Genomic DNA, 14,410 nt, shown 5'->3' on the forward strand with positions numbered 1-14,410 from the left:
AGGTCAGGCAGGCAGATTCCCGATCATAGCCAATACTTTCTAGCCTCACTAAGTTATCAGTGTCGTGCCTGAGCTCGCGTCATCCGCAATGATCGTGTTGGCAGTGGCATTTCTTCGTGTTGCACACGGGCCCGCGGCGATTTCCTCCACGTGTAAGAAATCGAACTTCTATTATTAGTCACGCAGGCGTAATTATTATAATCATCGAAAAACTACGTCCAATAAATATAAATACAGTAGTCACTCGTTATAACGAAATCGCTTTATTGGAAACATCGCTTTATTCGAAATTTATTCTGGTCCCAACCCAAACGGATGCATTTTAGGCCACATTACTCGAAGCGCCAGAAGAGCTTGACCCGCTTAGAGCGAATTAAGTGGCGAGCGGAGGCGTCGCCGTGCCGCGGTGACCCAGCGGCGAGTCAGGCTGTCAACATGGCAGTTCAACACAAGCTGGTACTTCGCCGGCGGTTTTCTCGAGCCGGTCATGCTCGATTCGGGTGATCCCCATTTTGGGCAAATGGTCCAAATGCGTGGTAGGGCCATTGAACTTCGTCGCAACACATTGGTCAAGGGCGTGGACACGACGGTGCACGAACACTGGCAATCGAACCGTAGAATTGGCAGTGTCGCCGGCAACGAGGCACCGAAGAACTCTTGTGTTGCAAACTTCACGGCTGCACAACTCGGGAAAACAATTCCCAGTGATCATGCAATGCCCCTAATGCGAAACCGACCAGTTTTCATGATTGTGCTTTGTACGCCCAATGAGCGGTTAATCTTTTTATTATTACTATTTATTTATTTTTTGAGCTCAACAAACAACCTCCGTCTCGAGCCACGGCATCTGCGTCGCTTTTCAGCGCAAAACTCTCGTATAGCGTTTCGTGACGCCCGCACGCCCCCCTATAAAAGGGGCACTGCCGCTGCCAATTTTTGTGGGCGGCGACCATAGCCTCCTGCATTGCTTGGTCAAATGGTCAAATTGTAGCAGGGGTTGCTCTCGCCTGGCAAGAACATAAAACAGCCACCACAGCTTACTCTGAATAACGTTTTGCTTCAGTGAATACATTATGGTTTGATTCCTCGCAGCTGTGGCGTATAATAAGCTAAACAGGTTTAGCTTTTCTCGAGTGGTTGCTTAATCAATATACCGCTTATAACGAAATTTTTCGCCGTCTTGCTGACTTCGCTATAACGAGGGATTACTGTATCTGTATTCTACATGTTTCTTCTTAGTTTTACGGAATAGCAAGCTCAGTTTAAGCCAATCTTTGCAGCGCGTTATTTGTTTTCATCAGTAAACAATAACGAGAAGTTTGTGTTCCCCATCGCCCCCTACTTGTTGCTTATCCCTGCTCCATTTATATGTCCCGTTTGAACTTCAGCCTTCGTAATATCGCTCAAAAACAGTCACTTTCATAAGCAATCATGACTTTTCTATACTCGTCGTGCTAGTCGCACTTTTGTTATGGAGTTGCTGAACAAATTTGTACTTTTTTACGGTGAGGTGCTCACAATAATTTGAAGATATGACTCAACAACGAAGCACCTTATTTCTATACCCGTTTTTTTTTCATTCACTTTTCCTAAAGGTATATACGCATACGACGTATACACGCAAAAATTTCTTGGCGGCGTGCATCTGACACATGAGTTTCTTGAGGACAGATTGGACTTACAATAACTCTAAGCGGCCGCTTTTGTTGGCTATGGACGCGTTTCCGTGAAGTCCAGTCCCCGCGAAATTTGTGAACGTGTGCAATGAAGCGTCGCTGTGCCACACCTAGTAAAAAGCCAATCAAATTATATAGGCACGACAGTCACGCTCTGAAAAATCAATACCTGCAGTGTAAATCAACTGACATCCGTGTAAATGACACCCAAATAATGGCGTGTTTTAAGCAGAATTTCACTGATGTACGAAACCAACTTCGCCATTTTGCGAATGCGCTCTTGGAACATCCGTGCGCTCAACGGTTCGCACCAGCCCCTGCAGGCCGTGTCGTTCATGCAATTGGTATACCGATTGTCTCATCTTATAGTGTGATTTAGTTATTCTAGAAACTGCACGGTGGCTGTTGTGCTAGCGCTGAGTCCAAGGATTGAGCCCGAGGACGCGGGTTCGATTGCAGGCCGCGGCAGCCGCTTTTTGTGTGTGTGTGTGGAGGCGAGAAGCGGAAATGCCCGTGTGTTCGGGATTTCGGTGCTCGTTAATTAGATCCCCAGGTGGTCAAAATTAATCCGGAGCCCTCTACTACGGCGCGCCTCATCGCCTGTGTATTGTCGGCGCGTGAAACCTCATAATTAGTCAAATCAGATATTTTAGGGCGATTTTAACACATCATTAAACTTAAAGAGCAAAACACAGCTGCTGAGCACCGATAAAGCCGCGCAGCTTTCACCCTCAACTGTGCGTTGTCACGTATGGCCATTATCGGGCTGTTTTCGTGAGTCTTTTACAAATGCCACTCGGGTGCGTTTTTGTCCATGTGCATGCCGCATATATCCAGGAAACGGACCAAATGCACAGCGCCTGCTAATTAACCCAACGCGCGCGTGAAACGGACGGCGCAGCATTTCGACGTCGTGAGGCACGAATGAGAACTTGGGTTTCATTGCCGTGTGTTATTTCGCAATCATTATTTGCTGAATAAATAAATAAACTGGAATTTAAACAAGAAAATAGCTTTTTATGCCATCGTCAAATGGTATCTACTCCGACTTGGCTTCCTTTACGTTCCATAGCCGCTCACTTCACCATGACATCATACCGAAATTTAACGCGGCCTCTTTACAATGGAGATGTGTTCTTTTGGGAAACGTGCACCATATGGAAAGACAAAGTGATCGGGTATACGCCGTGCTTTTCATTCGACGTGTTGGCCGTATCTTTAAGAAGTTCGCGCACATTTCTTTCATAACTGCCTGAAAACAGCATCCAGAAATGACTTCCCAACTTTCCTTTCCTATTGTTAAAACATTGCGCGCCTTCCTTTGGTAGTAGACGGTTGCATTATAAAAAGGTAATCGTGCATCGACAAGGAAAATTTCCAGTTCCATTTTGCTAAGTTTTCACAAGCGACTCGCACTGTTAACTTTCTCTCTTAAAGGAGTACTGACACCAAATTTTTGCTTCATGTTTTTATTCGTTAGGTGTAATAGGTGTAATATTTGGTAAATGTTGCCGTGAATGGGTATTCTAGCGATTGCGCGATTACAATGGCGACCTTCGGAAGCCTATTTATGGCTCCTTTAAAGCATGCATGGCCGGGTGGTTTTATGTTGCCGCCTGTATGTCCTTAGACAAAATTAATATCTAGATAGAAGGCTCAAACATTGCCTTGTTGCTGGATCCTCATAATTGCTCGAAAAAATTAATTAACTGGAGAAATCTTATATGCAAGCTATATAAATTTCTGTGCATCATATGGGTGTGCTAGCCGTATACATGTCGCCAGCTAATTACAATCGTGTGTTTTCCCTTCATATATACATTGCCGCAGTAATTACGGTTGTTTTATGAAATGGATTCAAGCCCAAAGTTCATGTACTTTAAATTGACCCCTTCTTGTGACATTTAGTCACTGTTATAGCCCCTCTGATCAGCGAACGTTCCAACTAGTCCACACCTTGCACCTTTGTTTGAAATAGACAACATGAAGTGGGCTGTTTTATATTTCAACTTCCCCATAGACATTTCACCTACCTCAAGCGCCAAAGTCAGAGCACGATGATGTCGTAACATATATGAAACAATAAAACAAAACAAAGACCTAACCCTGGTGTGACACCCATTTTCCAGGAGATACTGCCTGTACGAAAGCTCATTGGCCTATTTCAAGGATCTTTTCTCATTATACAAACGAACCTTCCAAGTAACCTGAAAATTTTTGCTTTTGTTCCCTTCCTATAACATTGCACACACTATCTTCAGATTTTTCCTGGTGTAATTTTTATTCGTAAGAGGTTCCAATGCATCGAACACTTGTCGCGTTCTGCTTGGCGCGAAACGATATACAGGGCGCCAGGCGTTCTCGGAAAAAGGCGGGGTGCTGGGAATCAGGCACGCTGTCTCGCGCATTCCTTTCTTCCTGCATGCCTTATTTTTTGTTTTCGTCGACGCTCCGTCCCTTCTGTGTGTCGCGAAGGAAGTTTCAGCAGCCGAGCGCGAAGTTGGGGATGGCCGAAAAAAAAAAAATTCCCGCGCCTTCCCGCGAGGGGAACACGAGTAAATGCAGAGCATTGGGGCATCAGTACTGGTTGAAGGCAGTGTTGCTTCCATCGCTTCTTCCGTGATGCTGGAGTAGCAGACACGAGTAAACGTGGGAACGAGCGTCAACCAAGGAAGGAAGGAGCAACGCAGTGACTGAAGCACGAGCGACCGCTAGCCGCTTTATATTTACAGCGCGCGCAGTAGAGGGAGAGCAGTACGGGAGGGAGAGCGCGCATGCGCAAGCAGCGAGCGCCCTTCCACGCCCCACCGCGCTGCTATCACGCACCTGTTACGCCGAGACCGCGACGGAGCGAACGGGCTGACTACGACGCATGCTCGCGCCAGCTGCTGTTGAGAGAGAGGAGGGAAGGAGGAGAGGCGCACCTGCTGCGAACGCGGAGCTCTGGACGCCGTCCGACGCAGGAAGAGGCGAGGCTAAGAAAGCTCTGCATTAAAAAAAAAAAAAAGACCGAAAGAAAAGGCTTTCGTCCTTGGCCAGCGTCATACCCTCCTCTCACACGCGCACACGTGCGCGCCCCTCGCAGAGGGGTCCTCCCTCCTGTTCCTTTGCGCCTGGCAGCCGGCGATGGGTTGGGAAGAGTGGACGAAATGCGCGCGCTTTTTTCAGAACGGAGCAGCCATCCTCACAATCAAACGGAATGGAGAAGGAACCATGTCATACGAAATATTGTTGTGTGGCCGCATGTTACGGCGAATATTTGCGGGCCGGAAAGTTCATAGCAACCGACCAGTGAAGGTAAGCGCTCGATTTTCTGAGCTCGCCTCGTTCTTTCGAATGCAGTTTACTTCGTAAAAGAGCGGGAAAAAGATTGCCCTCCCATTTCTAACTTCTAAGCATATCCTTGCTTTTGTGAATGCGTACGGTTGTAAAAGGGGAACACGTATTCGTTTAAATTTTATGGAAAGAGTATAATGAGAAATTAGGTGGGCGCTCAGTAGTAGATTTTTTGTTATGATGCTGAAATCGAGTGTATATATGTTCTGCAAGAACCTTGATATGTACGTTTGGCTTTTAATTTACTTCTCGCCGCAGCTGCTCACGAACGCGAAAAATACAACTAATAAATATAACTTTGTTATGTTTAATTTCACGTGAGTTTCGGCGGCATGCTGTAACAGAACACAATTTAGCGTTGCAGTTAAGCCATATGTTATCAGCTGCTTATGCGAACCATCTTACGATGTAAAACAACGCCTGACGTCTTTGTAGTATTCACATATTCTCCATGTGAAAGGCTGGTCTACGTCGGATGCTTATAACTATATAAAGAAAATAAAGGACAAATAAAAATAAATAAATACAATGATCAAAAATAAATAAAAATAAGAAAATAAAACAGCTCAAGCCAGTTTTTAGCACATTATTCGAGAACAAAAGGTACAATTAGGCAACCAAGAAAATACACGGTTGTAATTTCATCTAGTTGTACATGTAATATGTCTCCCTTCTTTACAATTGCCTGTTTACTAATTTTTGTTCGTTGCGTTTTTATGTTTATGGGCATTGAGGTAATTATCGTCCTCTTTCAATGATTGCCGACGTACCACGTCGTCATCAGTTGGTCGGCTTCTCTTGTTAATTGAAAATTCTCTGGCAAGCTGTCTGAAGACTTTTCACTTAATTACTCAATGGCCTGGAAAGAAAGCTGTAAGGTATTTTATATAATTCAGTATTTTGTCCTTTTCTGTTTTCCAGGGATGCTTGAGAAACCAACTCAAGCGATGTGCGTCATAAAGTTGGCACGGGCATTAGAAAAAGTTAAACAAGCAAGACAAAGTGAAAAGGGAAGAGGCCTGTTTTGCTATAATATTCCTTCCTAAAGGTAAGGTTTTCTCTATTAGCTAAAATTTGCTTCACTTCAGTTTTCTGAACCACTTCTATACACTCTGTTTTGTTTCAGAAATACCTTATTATTTACCAGCACCACAACATTGACACACGAATAAGCTCATCTGGCAGCAAGCGTCATCTAAACTGCAGGTGAGCTTCTGAGCACCCTGTATGTTAGAGCAATGCCCTTTTGTTTGTTTTCCAGGAATGGCAGTCAAACCTCATTTGAAGTGCCAGTACAAGAAAATTGATGAGGCCATATTGTATGCCAAAAGTCCTGGTGTTCTGAGAGGTCAGACATTGTCTATGCTGTAACAACTTTGCAACTTCTCCTAAACTACAGCTTTTTTTCATTTCGCAGAAGCGTGGCAGTAACAACCCCATGTTACTGGGTTCATGGCCGTCAAGTATGTCATCAAACTGACTTGTCAAGGCAGAAGAACAAGCAAGCCCAGGAGGAGAAAAACGAAGACAACGGCTGAAACAGCGTACTTGCGAAATTCAATTGCTTTAACACATACGTATTCGGATCGATTGTTAATGGTAAAATAAAACGCACATGTTCTTTCATCTTAAAGAGTGTCAGTGTTGTTATTTACGCTAGCTGGCATGAATTCCTTGCTTTAAAATTCCGCCATTTCTTAGTTTGTTATTTTGCCGGACTGCCTTAATTGTGTGTGTTGGTCAGTGTAGGGATCAAATGTATGAACATTAAAATTCCAGTTTATACCTTTCAGGAGTTTATGCGGACGAGGTTTGAAGTGCTCGCTTATCATGCAGTCAACAATCGTCTATCTAGGAAAAAGTTAACTTATAATATTTTCATCTAGTTATTGTTGCATGTATATTAGATACATGTAACTGTAAGTTACCTGTACATTGCTGCAATATTATCGCTTCGTAAGAGAAACATTGCTTGAACGTCATATCAACAGTGCGCGGATGCGGCCCTCGTGGGGAAAAAAACGTATCTGTAAAGTCGCGGTAACGTTGTAGGAAGCATCGCTTGAACATGATAGCGACGTTTTCTAAATGTTACCCGCACGTTGGAAAAATATAGCTGGAAAGTTACCACAAAATTGTGGGAATGTTATTGCAACTTCATAAAAACATTGCTTGAACATTGCAGCAACGTTCTTTGTATGCTAACTTCATGTTAAAAGTGTGGATCTAAAGTTGCTGCAAGATTGTAGCAATGTTATCACGACGTCCGAATGGTACAGGGATATGCTTAAATGTGGTATGCACGTTGCGAAAATGTAGCTGAAAAGTTGCTGCAATGTCATCAGAAAACATCTCATAACGTTGTTCAAATGTGTCTCGCACGTGGCTGAAAGGTTGCTCCAAGAGTGTAGCAACGTTGACGAACGTCAGAAACAACGTTATCCAAACATCAAAACAACACCCTTAAAACGTTGCCCCCATGTTGGAGCAATGCTAATATCATGTTGACGCAATGTTTCTGGGAAACATTGCACTAACGTTAAAAAAAGCGGACATTAGCCACGTTTTGGCAACGTTAAGGGGAAACGTTGTGGAAATGTTCGGGCAACATTCTGTGCTACCAGGGATTCTGTTTACACCAACGGTCGCGAAAGACCCCTTGTGGGTAGAGGTAAAAAGCTTTGCTTTAAAATCCTTCTTGCCAGGGATTTTCCAATGGGCTTCGCGACACCCTTAAAGCCCAGGCTTACTTTGTTACAATGCTCGAGCTGCTGTACTCGAAGCTGAGTGTTCAACTCTTCGTCAACGGGCTAATAAGTAGTCCGTTCTCTGTCATCCGCAGGATAAGGCAGGGCTGCCCCTTGTCGCTTCTGCTCTTCGTCATTTGTATCGACCCGCTGCTTCGCCGTATTGATGCAAACACCGCCATCCGCGGCTTTCCGTTGCCAGGCATAGGCCAAGTCAAGGTGTCCGCATATGCGGACGATGTGTCCCTGTTCATTCGGGACGTGGAGAGCTATCAAGCGTTTATGCGGCTGATGAGTACGGTGAGCTGTCTGGAGCTCGTCTGAACAGGGGCAAAGTATGGCGGTGCGCTTCGGCACATTTGCGTCTGGCTTGGTGGGCGATATATAATTGGTTACGGGTGTTCGAGTACTTGCTGTGGTTTTCCATTCCTCGGGTGAAGTGGCGCGTAGTACGTGGAAGCGCCTCCTTGAGACCGCGGAGCAGCGTCTTGCAGTTGCAGCAAAGTTCAGGCTTTCCCTCGCAGAGCGAAGCTACATAATTAAGTCGTCCGTCTCACACCTCGTCGACGACGGTGAGGAAGACGAAGAAGAAGAAGCGGAGCCCCTCGTCGACTACGGCGGGGTGCTCCGCTGGCACCGCGACCAAAGAAGAACTTTCCCACCTCCGCATAGGGAATTATCCCGGGCCGAGGCAACGAAGTTCCGGCAACTGCAAACGGAGACCGTGCTCACGCCGGCGCTTGCGCGTCACGTGTGCCCGGAACTCTATGAGAGTGCTACGTGTAGCGTCTGTGAACTGGAGACAGCGACGCTCGCCTATATAATGTGGGGATGCAACAGTGCTGTGCGCGATGGGGGGGGGGCAATGTGCTGTGCCCGATGGACACATACCCTCCGGAAGTGCGCGTGTGCGTGGGTTCCGTGGAACTCCAAGAACAGCGACGGGCGATCCAGCGGCTCGAAGACGCCCTGGCGAAGCAAAGGCGAAAGGGGATCTCCAATCCGCCTACCCCTCCCGGCAGCGATGCCAGGGACGGTGGGAAGGACGGAGGAACCCAAGTAGCCGGAGCTAAGCCGGGCCCAAGTCTCCGAGGTATACGTCCAAGACATTAGGACTCTTACCTAAGTCTACGACAGGGGTGAAACCGAGCCCTGCGTGGCCGGTGTAACCCTGCACGCCGGTTTCGTTCAATAAAGTCTTTTCTCTCTCTCTCTCGGCGGTGCTTTTTTATGTAGCACGCGTAGCGAAACCGCCGCGCCATTTCACCTGTCAGCTCGCCACGAAGTCTGGGTCGTTCTTTTGGGCGGGCAAAACAGAAACAATGTCGCGAGCGCTGCTGAGGCTGCCCAAGTCAAAGGGTGGTTTTAGTCTGCCTTGTTTGCAAACCTTGTGTAGCGTGCTGGCGGTACGCGCAGTGATCGACCTTGTAGACTCGGACGAGTACCCAGGGAAGGCGTTGCTACAGTACTTTCTGGGAACTTCCCCTTCATTGGTTTATGACGAACGCATTGCCAGTCCCTCTGCCGAGAAGTCACCCCAATTTTATGTCTATGTTTTCAAAACACTGAGAAAACGTCTTCCTTGCCCAGCCTAAGTTTCAGGGAAAGTTCGGCAAGCGAAGTGTGCGAAAAATTGGCAATAACCCAATTAGACAATCAATAGATAGGAAGATTACGCGGTGTCCGTTGGCATCAGCTGACTTCGGCGGCACTTCCGGCTGATGTTCGGGATTTCAGATGGTTACGGGGCAGGGAATTTCTCCCGACGTGTGACCGTCTGGCGAGATTTGGCGTTGTACGTTCCGCACGGTATCCGCACTGCGGCCACCCTGAGAACATGCCTTGTTTCAGTGTCGTGTAGCGGCAACATTTTGGACTGTATTAAGCAGGCTGTTGGACCCGCCGCGGTGGCTCAGTGGCTAAGGCGTTGCGCTGCTGAGCACGAGGTCGCGGGTTCGATTCCCGGCCGCGGCGGCCGCTTTTCTGATGGAGGCGAAAAGCAAAAACGCCCGTGTGTACGAGATTTCGGCGCACGTTAAAGATCCCCAGGTGGTCAAAATTAATCCGGAGCCCTCCACTACGGCGCGCCTCATCGCCTGCGTTGCGTCGGCGCGTTAAACCCCCACAATCAATCAAATCAAGCAGGCTGTTGGGACTCACCCTTCGAATGAACACACGTTCAAATGATGTGTTGGTCAACTTTCTGATGTGTGCTGGTGCTTTTGTTTTGTGGAGAAATCGTGGTGCCGCATGTCTTCGAAGCCTGCCGCAACGGGTGATGTTCCCACTGCTGTGGCGTGTCCGGTCGATTCTGATAAGTCATTTGGAGCACGAGTTGGCAGCTCTAGGAGAAGAAGCCTTCCTTTTGCGTTAGTCTACGCGCTTTATAGTGGTCAGGAGCAACATCCTGAGCGTTTCAATGTACTGCGTTCAGTATCGTTTATGAACTCTTTCTTTGAACGCTGGTGAACTTTGTGTGACTTGATTTGTAGGGCTTTTTGCCGGCTCAAACATCTTTGTGCGGTGTGTAGAATGGCCATGTTACAAGAAAACTAATTGAATAATTTTCTGTTCTTATAGGGCAGCGCTGTTACCACTAGTCGCTGCGCCCTGATATGTGATTATAATAAATTCTATTTACCCCCCCCCCCTCCCCCCCCCCCCCCCCCCCCCCCTGCAGCTCACATTCCGCGGCCGATTCACGTCAGTGCGCCTTTCATCCAGCGGCTGTGCAACTACTTATGCAACTGGCGGAAGATGCCGCTAGGGCCCCGGGCCAACATATAACGGCGACGGCCAGGTGACTTCCTCCTTGTCGCCCCCTTACCTGCCCAGTTTGGGCAAAAATAAAGTTCCCGCTCTTTTTCTCTCGGAAAATTTCCCCGCATTTCCCCGAGGGGAAGAATGTGAAAGTGCGAATGCATGAGTTGAATTTGCGCGGTTCGGTAATGTTCGCGAAAGAGAGATCACACACACACACACAACTACAAAGAAAGAAATATGCATTTATTCACAGACACCTATTTGTGTTGTCGTTGTACTTGATTGCTAGAGCTGATCTCAGCTTTGAAATTTCGTGTCAGTTCTCCTTTAAGCGGGTGCATTAGCCCTTCTCACGCCCGATTCCTGGCCAATCCCCCACGTGGGTATGTGCCATGCACAGACACCTATTTGTGTTGTCGTTGTACTTGATTGCTAGAGCGGATCTCAGCTTTGAAATTTCGTGTCAGTACTCCTTTAAGCGGGTGCATTAGCCCTTCTCACGCCCGATTCCTGGCCAATCCCCCACGTGGGTATGTGCCATGTCAGCGGCCAGGCAGCGCGCGCCCATCTCCCCCCGTTGCCAAGGAAGACGAGGAGATTCCTGGCCAATCCCCCACGTGGGTATGTGCCATGTCAGCGGCCAGGCAGCGCGCGCCCATCTCCCCCCGTTGCCAAGGAAGACGAGGAGCGCGCGCACCCGCAGCTGTTGCTATGTGGACGGACGGCGGTCACCGGAATTCAGGGTCGCTTATAAAGTGCATTCGCACTTAAAACCCCACAACTGTCTTTTCTCTACATTACTTCCCGCAGGGCACCCTGCGCACGACCACGCAGCATCGAGCACAGTACAACGCAATGTAACTGTCCCCATTGCGGGGCGGTGAGTAAGATCTTTGATTTTGGTGATTATGGTTTTGCAGCAGTAGCACCCTAGACGGCCACACGCAGCCGTGTGGGCATCTTCTGACCACAACAAGAGGAAGAGTGCTTTTGCTGCTTGGGCTTCACGGATGGCGCAAAGCCCGTTGGGTAGCAACCTAATCGGCCACACGCAGCCGCGTGAGAACCATTTTGGGTAGCAGTCTATTCGGCCACACGCAGCCGCGTGAGGACCATCTGGAATGGGTCGGAAGAAGGGTTGCTTGGCAGCCCGGGCTTAGCGGGTGGCGCAAAGCCCATTGGCAAATCCCGGGCATGAAGGTGTTGGAGTTGGAAGTTTAACCGCTAACGTGCGCAGCATTACACGCCAGGGGCAATCGCAAAAAACGACGTGTTTTTATAGCAGTTCCGCATCAAGATAAAAAATAGTGCGAATGATGCGGTTGAATTTCGTTTTCTACACTAATTTTTATTCGAAGCGTCCCTGTTACGCGGGTAATCAGCATATTTTCAGCATATTTTCTTGCTGCTCAGAAAGCGTCCACGTGAACGAGAACGTCTTGAACCCTGTCCACGGCCCAGTACGCGTGCGTGCCTCACGCCGGCCGTGAAAACTCGTTTGAGCCTGGCGCCAGAACGGAACAATAATTTGCTAAAAATCAGTTTATAAATGCGTGAAAGGGTGTGATAGTGCAGTGACAGACAGACAGACAGACAGACAGATAACTTTATTAAAGGTCCTGAGGGACTATTCTGGATGGCCGAAAAGGGTCCTCATCAGGTTGTCGCTGGCCACACCCGCGTAGGATATGTGAGAGACCTTGGTCTTCCGCCCTCTCGCCGGCCCTCTGGACAGTCAGGAGTTGCTTGTGCGGATCGTTGCTCGAGAGAGCGCTCGTCCACTTGTTCTCGGTGCTGTAGTCCGTGGCCGTACAGATTGCGCTGGGGATCATCGTCGGCGCGGCCTCGCAAAGCGATGTCTGAATAACTGCGGCGATGCTAAGCCTTTTCTCCGACCTCGGACGGGCCAGTTCGCCGCGGCAGCGTCGCACGCAGAAATGCTTGCGGGTTGCTAGTCGTCGGTGGCAATCTTTAATTATTGTCGTGAGCGAGCATGTTGTGTGTGGAACCCCCCTATCTGCCCTTCAAGCGCACGTGGCGACGCGGGCACGGCCGGCGCGAGGAGCAATTCGATGCCTGCCGACCACCGACTTACCCCGCTGAACGGTAGCGGCTGTAGTAGGCGGAGCTTGGCCGTCGTATGCTTTTTGAATGAGAAAGCATACTTAACTTATACCATAAGGAAGCCTTTCGTAAGTGCTGGAAAAGGACCAGAATGAGAAAAGGCCGCTTTGCGCTTCACGAACCTTCCTTAAGGCGCACTTATCAAAGGCGCCCTTTTCGAGGCACGCTAGGCTAATGCGAACGAGGCTAGCGCGCGATGCGCCAATCCGCACACGGCGTGTGGGCGGGACTTGACCTTTGCGCCAATAGGGAAGAACGCTTCCGTGGCGCCAGCTTCGAAGCGCTCGGATCAGCCATCTTCATCCGTAGCCGGTGTCGCGGAAGCCACCGCGAGTCACGACCCAGAGCCATAGACAGAGCGACCCGTGCTTCTTTATTAGATGTGATCGAACCACAACTTCTCATGATGATCGTGGCGCGTGCTAACGCCCGCTTCCTCGTCTTCTTCCTTTTCTACATCTTCCCGCGGGCCCAAGATGGTCAGACGGCGAGTTCAAAAAGGTGCAGTTTTTGCACTGGAAGATTGCACATGAAACTTGTCATGCGGCAGTGACACTTGGCAAAATCCCATTGCAATCGCAGTGCGTTGTCGCCCAGGATCACGATAGCGATGTCGTCCAGTCAACGGTGGGAACATTGTCTATCTGTCGCAATCGGCATTCCGCTGTCAGTTGAGCCACTTGAAGAGGTTTCCGCTTCACTGACGCAAATTTCCTCGCGCTCTCTTGGCTTATCCTGAAGCTTGAGGCAGTGCATAGGGCCCTCTTGGTAAGCCGGTCATTTTGTTTTCAAGTGCTGCCCGAATTTGGTTCCGCGTAGACCTCAGTATTCCTTCTCGTACTGGTGACCCACCTGCACTTGTTGGGTGTACATCCCGTCTGCGCCTCCCCCTTGGGCGGGATCCCAGAACTAACCGAATTCGATTGCCCATTTGCGGCGGTCGCTTTTGATGCTGCGCTTCGGTTCGGCGTAGAATCGTCAGGTTCATATTTTCTTGGGCCTTGTTCAACGGATCGGCTTCTCTGGCATTCTTTCGGTGGCTGCGCCGGCACAGGCAGCGCCGGTACCTGCATGACTTTTCTTAGGCGCTTCCCCTTTTCTTGAACTTCCCGCCGATGAATATCGCTTGGGTTGACGTCCACGCGCCGAAGTAGCGATATCGGTGTATTCCCGTTTCCACGATGCGACCTTCGAGTTGATTGTCTTCTGGGTAGCTGCGCCCTCGGATGTCAGCTGGCTAGCACTACAGGTTACCTGCGCCTCTTCGTTGGTCATTACGCCTTCAACTTCTTGCTTGGCGCTTGTCTTCTTACGAGTGCTCGGACGGGGCTTAGGGTTTTCAATTTCCGTCGATGATCAGCAACAGCTCTTCCGCCACCATACAGTAGATGCTTCGAAGTCGAAATGCCTCCGTGTGCCACCCGACAGGCACATATGGCGCTAGCTAACCTGCACTCCGGAGATTCGAGCATCCCCTGAACCGTCCAAACTAGAACAGTTTCTACAGCTCTAAGATCTTTGTTGATTCTGTCTATTTTACCTGTGGCCACCTTCCAATAGGTGTCGGATTCAACCAGAATGCTGATCTTTCCTGGTTTCCACTGCAGCCTGGAAGGTGTCAGCCAGCCATGTCATACCGATTTCCATCCAGGATGATTGTAGACGCGCTATCTAGCTGAGGAATGGTCAGGAAACATATCTCGGGGACCTCCAAGGCTTCCAAAGTGACCAGTCCTCTACAAGATTGTCCATGTATAGCGTCAC

General features: G+C 48.8%; 1 long non-coding RNA gene across 1 annotated transcript; it reads left to right on the forward strand.

Annotated features, from left to right (window-relative positions):
• Positions 1 to 4,864: 4,864 nt before the first annotated feature.
• LOC144165921 (uncharacterized) lies at positions 4,865 to 6,621 on the forward strand. The gene is made up of 3 exons (XR_013321537.1): positions 4,865 to 4,973; positions 5,934 to 6,360; positions 6,430 to 6,621. It is a non-coding gene; the product is annotated as an uncharacterized LOC144165921 (long non-coding RNA).
• The last annotated feature ends 7,789 nt before the right edge of the window (positions 6,622 to 14,410 follow it).

The sequence above is a fragment of the Haemaphysalis longicornis genome, unplaced genomic scaffold, assembly GCF_048455015.1.
Source record: "Haemaphysalis longicornis isolate Haplotype H1 unplaced genomic scaffold, Haemaphysalis longicornis Haplotype H1 scaffold_1, whole genome shotgun sequence".
In the NCBI taxonomy this organism is placed as follows: Eukaryota; Metazoa; Arthropoda; class Arachnida; order Ixodida; family Ixodidae; genus Haemaphysalis; species Haemaphysalis longicornis.